The following is a 6,919-nucleotide window of genomic DNA, read 5'->3' as shown; positions in this document are numbered from 1 at the left end:
GAAAGTTTTTGGTACTTAAGCGGGCTAACTGTGCCATTTGGTACGGTTTAGAACTATGATTCAGCTAGTCAAAGTTCTAATTTCAAGAGGGGAGCATGGTGTGATTTTTTCAGAAGTAGAAGGGGGAGGGGGTTCAAAAGAAATAAAAATGTTTAACATGCTTAGAAGTGTCGCACTTCTAGCTATGTGATTAGTTTCACCGGTCCCATACGTTTATTACAAGGCTCAACACTTCCCCTTGTAAACTTGTGGAGCTGTTGAAGGCGTGGAGCAGCCTGCTCTAACGCTTGGTGTCCTCCCTTGCAGTAACGTGTGCTTATTTAAAATAGGCCTATTAAAGATGATACAAAGTCAATTTTTTGCCACAAAAACCAACCAAATGCCAGCATATAGTTTCAAACAGTATAATTAAGAAAATTCCCACAAGGCATTGTTTAATATTACCCGAAAAACGATATTTGAATGGATTTTTTTTTTTTGCTAGTTTAGAGAGCATTCACATCGAGAAGAGCCGAGGTCTAGCAAGGCCGAGACCTAAATATGGCGGACCTACATGAAAGGAAACCGCGCAATCCTTTAATGGTCTCTCAATGAATGTCTATGAATGTCATTGTCGGCGACTAGAGCGTGCGAATTGTATTAATGCCATATCGTGTATTTTGGAATAAGATTTCATTTGTAATAGTATCTTATCACGGCAGAGAATTCCGCCATAAGCTTATTATATGGAAGAAATCTGCAGTAAAACCATTAGTGGGAGGAGGACGACAATGTATTATCACCCACAGTCTGATGGACTAACTGGTAGGTAAATTTTCAAAAACGGTACATATTTAATGACAAATGTATAAAATATGTAACCACTGTACATTTGTACATCTCACCCAATTTACGACTAGGCTTAACATGATGCTGCTTTCGAAAATCACTGACAAGTAGACAAGGCGGGATGAACGATTAATTGATACTAGGATCCAAAATAAAATTTTGGATCCTAGATTGATACAAAATCTATGTGCACTGAAATTTGAATTGTTCTTATCTGTAACCATTTGATCACGACATTAGCCGGTATACCACCACATAAAATGGTTCACTAAATGGACAGTTCAATTAAATATTACAGAAAGCTTTGACCAAACTATACCGTATATGGTTGCTAAATCTACTTTGGACCCACGAGTGGGACTAGGACCTAGTAGGATGCATGTTTTCCTACAAAACTTCCCAGGGAGAGAGCACCCCATACTATATGGTTTTTTGGCATGTAAGTAAATGAGTAAGCAGGCACCATTTTATAGCAACAACACTTTTACTGTTGATGTTTTCTCTCTCTCTCTCATTTATGTATGTGTGTGTTTTTATTTTCATTGAAACTTTCTGTTAACCCATAATTTGTACTGATTTCACGGGACTGCCATTTCTTGTTCTACCACCGGCTTGTGTAGAGGTCGTATACGGACAGCCCTGGGTTAATTCAAATGTGTGTTTTTTATTTCGTTGCATGTACATGTATGATCAAAGACATACCGTTTATGAAGGTTGATGAAGAGAGTCGCGTTCTAATCACTCGCGATTCGAAATCTCTGCATCCAGTGGCGGATTTGGGGGGGAGGGGGTCAAGGGTTTCCTTTTCTGAAAAAAAGGTTCCTCTTGAAATCAGAATTTTGACAAGGTGAATCATAGTTCTAAACCGTCCCAAATGGCACTTTTTGCCCTCTCATTTCCCAACATTTTCGGAGCCATTCAGCAGGCCCTGAACCCCACGCCAAAAGGGGGGGGAGACGGATTTGCACCCACGGACCCCCCCCCCCCCCCTCCTTTCAAATAATCCTGGATCCGCCCCTGAATTCATTATGTCGCGCATAGAAAAGCACACTGGGTGATCACGACAGTGACCGAATTTCAACTCATGAACTCTTGTTGACGATATATACTCGAAATAACAAACCAATTATTCCAATTAACGTGACGGTTACAACGTCATTTCCTACCTAAGTATACCTGTCTGGCAGCTCTCAATGCACGCTACTCGAGACTTGAGCAAGGCCGGCAACGTGTTTCGGTAATTTCATGCTCAGCGGCAATTAATCAGAAAGAGTGGGAGATATATAAATGACAAGCAAACGCTGATCTGCGTCACTTGTGCGCAACGACTGCACAGAGATTTCAAATTCAACAACATGGTCATCATCCGCCTTAGGGACCATTCAGATCGAGAAAAGCCGAGTGCTAGCAAGGCCGCGACCTAAATGTGGCGGACCTACATAAAAGGAAGACCGCTAATAAATCCTGTAATGGTCTCTCGACCTCTCACACGCCTCCCCACGCGTCGTCCCTGCAGAGGTACAGTAATTATATCTCGGCTCAATTCAACCGGTCGAGATTCGACGCGTGGGGAGGCAAATGAGAGGCGGAGAGACCATTACACGATTAAGTGGTCTTCCTTTCATGTAGGTCCGCCATATTTATGTCGCGGCCTATCTTGCACTCGGCTCTTCTCTATCTGAATTTACTGTAAGCGCGCTAATATTTGTTCAGTTTGGCCGTGAAAATGGTCAACCTGCTGGATTAGCGTAAAATCGCCAAACGTTGAGATTTTGGACGCTTGCGGGATCCACGAGAGACCCAGAATATCTAAGAGATGGAGTGCAAGGGATGACCACTAAAAAGACGCCCATTACTGAGGGAAGAATTCACAAGGGAATCACACAAGAGTCGCCCACTGCTGAGGGTAGAATTCACAAGGGGATACCACAGATGTTGCCGCCCACTACTGAGGGTGGAATGTACGTGAACGCCACACTAGAGTCGTCCACGTGCATTCCGCCCTCAGTAGTGGAATGCGCGTGGACGTCACACTATAGTCGTCAACCACTGAGGGTGGAATGCACAATGAAACCACAAAAAGAGTCCCCCAGTCAAAAGTATATATTTCGAAAAATATCTGACAAAGTAGTGAAACCTCTTCTTTCCTCTCAGACGTGACTCTGACGTCGTGTAGATGGCTCTGTGCAAGGGGAGGTAAATACAGGATCCAGGTCCACTGCAACTGCTATCCTCTGTGTGTATCCAGTATGGTGACTGCTGTTATGGGGTGACAGAAAATGCGTCGGTGTGACAGAAAATGCGACGATGTGCGCTGCCTCTGTCAGATTAAGAAGGACACACGACACAATGCAAACTGTAACGATTCCTGGAACCAACGTAAGAGAAAGTCTTAAGTGACAACACCACCTCGACTGCATCCCCTAACAAAGCGTCTTTGACAAGGGAAAAAAAGAAGTCGACCCTGTGTCTATTTGTCTGGCACATAAAAGCTCCCGTAGAAGAATTCCAACATTTTAATGTCCATATAGGGTAATGTGGTTTGTCGGTTTTTTTTCGGTTGTAAAAAAAAAAAAAAAAAAAAAAACGACAAACCACATTACCCTATATGGACATGCATGGACTGAGTTTTTGGATGGTGGATCAGTGTCCGTCGTCTTGGCTGGAAAAGGAGAGTCTTATCAAGTGCACTGATATCTCAAACACTATAGCCTCACAGAACACGCGCAATTGTACCAGCCAGTCACCGACCCAAAAACAATGATTGTGAACTACGAGGTTATTGCTTCGTAACTATTGATGAAAGGAGTCAGTTCTCGGAATTTACTTTATTTATTTCTGAAGTGCAGCTTACAAGATTTCTAAGTGCTAACTTCAACCCTGAAGTCACTGCTCTCACGAGTTGTTGATTCTCCGTTTTAGCACTTTTCAATAAATTTCATATATATTTATACTATAATGAATAGCGTACCGTGTCCAAATAGATAAGTACCATGTGCATTTGACAATATATGGTCAGAATTACTTTATGTATTGAACAGTGCTTAATGCAGGGACAATACGTGAAATCGTAAATTCATTTTTTTTTCAGAAACTGAACAAACAGTTATAGCATGCGAATTGCATCATCCACTGAAAATTGTGTATGGATTTACGATTAATCCTTTATTTGATAATTGGTGTAAGTTACATTTCAAGGTACATTATTTTATTTAAATTAAGCGCAATCTAAAGTAGGAGAATATTTTTATAAATCCTGGCTTACATTGGCCACATTGGTAAACGATTTTCCAATGCGATTTTTTGACATCATAAATGGGTACGGCGAATATCTTTACATTACACGCGATAACCGTGCCTTGTTTCCGAGATGACCTTGAGGTCAAGTAAAAAGATTTTTCGGTTGAAAAACGAGGACACGAAGTCCTTTCAGTTTCAGAGCAGTTGTCGAAGGCCTTCCGTGCCGTTTCCTTGAAGATCGTTACGTCGTCAGGGCAGCTCCCCCTCCCTACGATTTTTAATTTTAAACACCAATGTGGACAGAATAAGGAATCCCACCACTTCCTTTTCTTCTAAGTGATAAACGCTAAGTTATTAACAACTTAATTTGGTTTACTTAGATTACGTTTGCCATGTGATGTCCGCATATTACACATATATACTGCCCGTAAATCCCTTTTAGTTCGGCGTCTGAGCGGAAGTAGGTGGTGGCCGTGCGAAATCGTACGTGCGGCTTCACGGCCACCATTATAATTTTGTAAAGTTGACAATTTTGACAATTTTTTTTAAACTGCAAGCCCGTCACATAATCGTAGTTGGTATTGTACAGTTGCCGTACGGGCAGTGTACGGTTGACTTGGCATTAGCGTGATATTGGTGAAAACTGTCGTTGGACTGGTTCCCTTCCGCCTTTTATGGTTTAGGGGGAATAACAACAGTCTATCTACAGTATCTTGTCTTTGTAGGACGTTATAGAAGTTATAGCAGTATACACTGGAAAAACCAAGAGCATTGACCTTTTTAAAAGGATGGTTCTATAAATTCTCATTATATGTAACGTTGTGTCAGCGTGAGCACGCTCAGTGGTGTTGAGTGTAGACCATTTTATTTCTGAAGAACTGTTTAACAAAGGACATTGATCTTATTCATATGAGTAAACGTTACATCCAAACGATGTAATACAAGTTATCACAAGGTTAACGCCACATCATAACGGAAGACAAAACTGACAAAATACAGACGAGATGTTTTGACAAGTCAGTTACTTTAAGTTTACATAACTGACATTACACCGGAATGCCCTAGAACAACGACATCTTTAAGTGGCTGTCATTAATGTATCATTCATTTTTTTTTTTTTTTTTTTTTTTTTTTTTTTTTTTTTTTTTTTTGCTATTGCAGTTTGAACTTAGATGGATTTTTTATCTTCCAACCAAGTGTCAAGTTGTCAAAACAACACTAAGATAGCACAGCCACATTCCCTTATTTTGGTGTGTTGCAGTATTTCTATTCACCATGCATATTTTCAACATGAAACGCGATGATTTATTTAGTGAACCTTTAAATTCGGAATCAACTCTCCTTCAATTATTTTCACATTTTTTTCTCATTTTCTTAATCTTGCCAAAAATATTAGTGATCATTTGAGATTACAAAACGTGGCTCAAACAGCAAAGAGGCAATTAAGAGCAAACCTATACTTGTATGGCAGATGCTATTCTAGCAAACGAAATATATATATTTTTTTACAGATGATTCATCTCAAATATTTATTCGGGATACAGAGCTTATATTGCTCGTGATAATAGTTGGCCTAGGTATCAAGGTCAGGCAATTGGCATTAGTTGTGGCTTTACTAAAAGAAGTATACGTGGAAACGTTATAGTGCTTTCTATACCGTAGTGATTATAAAATTACGCAACAAAATCGATTCCACAGATTCATTCATATTACAAAGTGAAGTAATAACTTTTCTCATTTTGGCAATTTCATTTAAGTCTTTGTACCTGCAGACTACTCTAAACATTAGCATGGTTTCACAATTATAAACATCATAATAAACGAAATCATTACTTTGGAAAGAGTTATTCCATTGTCAGTTTTGACAGCTTTTAAACTAAAAAGAAATTACTCAAGAGTGAATATTATGCATTTTTGCGCATTAAACATGCTAATGAACTTTTCTATATTCAGTTTGAACCACTTGATCACAATGCAGATTAATTTTTATCCAAGTTGAATTTGACTTGACTTGCTACATGTGTCTATTATTGACAAAGTGCATTAATCTTTGCGAGCAGACTTTTGGTGTAAGAGGGTGTGTGTACTATCACAGCATTTAAATGACTTTATGATTGAGTTTTTCTCATTGTTACTTCAATGATTTAAGGAACTGATCTATGTATTATTATTATTATTATTGAGAGTGTGCGAGACGCACAGAACTAACACGATACTTAAGTCCTGACAAATATTATAATTTTTAAAAACCATTATGTACTATTTTATGAATTATGTAACATGATTATTTACGCTTTTATAAAATCTATTACACATGACTTATTGATAATCATAATATTTTGTGTTAATCATGATCATTATAATTAGCATGCCGTATTTTACTAACTTTACAATGTTAGGCCTACGAATAATAAAGATTGTATTTAGTATTTTATTTTCAACAATTATGATTTTGTAAATATGTATCTTATCTTTTTTTATTTGATTTTGCAGAATCTGACGAACTTGTGCATCATATATACATTGATGACAGAACTGTAACCATGTCATTTAAGCTTTTTGAGAATTTATGTAAACATTCTGTATATATAAATGAATTATGCTTCAAACAACAAAGAGAACCGAATTTTCAGATTAAGTTTTCATCTGATTTGATAAATTAATCAATTTTGTTCATATTTTGTGGAAGGTTTGATTACCTAGACGGGAAGTTGGACTTTATGAAGTTAATTGGTTGTGCTCATTATTTGATGATATCTGAAGATTATAGGGAATATATGTTGCGTCAAATACCATTAGATTTTGGTAAATGTATTATTCAAGCTTTATATTATGCATGGATTGTTACTAA

The sequence above is a fragment of the Lingula anatina genome, chromosome 1 (genome assembly GCF_051362555.1).
Source record: "Lingula anatina isolate TDL-2025a chromosome 1, LinAna3.0, whole genome shotgun sequence".
Classification (NCBI taxonomy): domain Eukaryota; kingdom Metazoa; phylum Brachiopoda; class Lingulata; order Lingulida; family Lingulidae; genus Lingula; species Lingula anatina.
Note: the sequence above shows the minus strand (reverse complement) of the source record.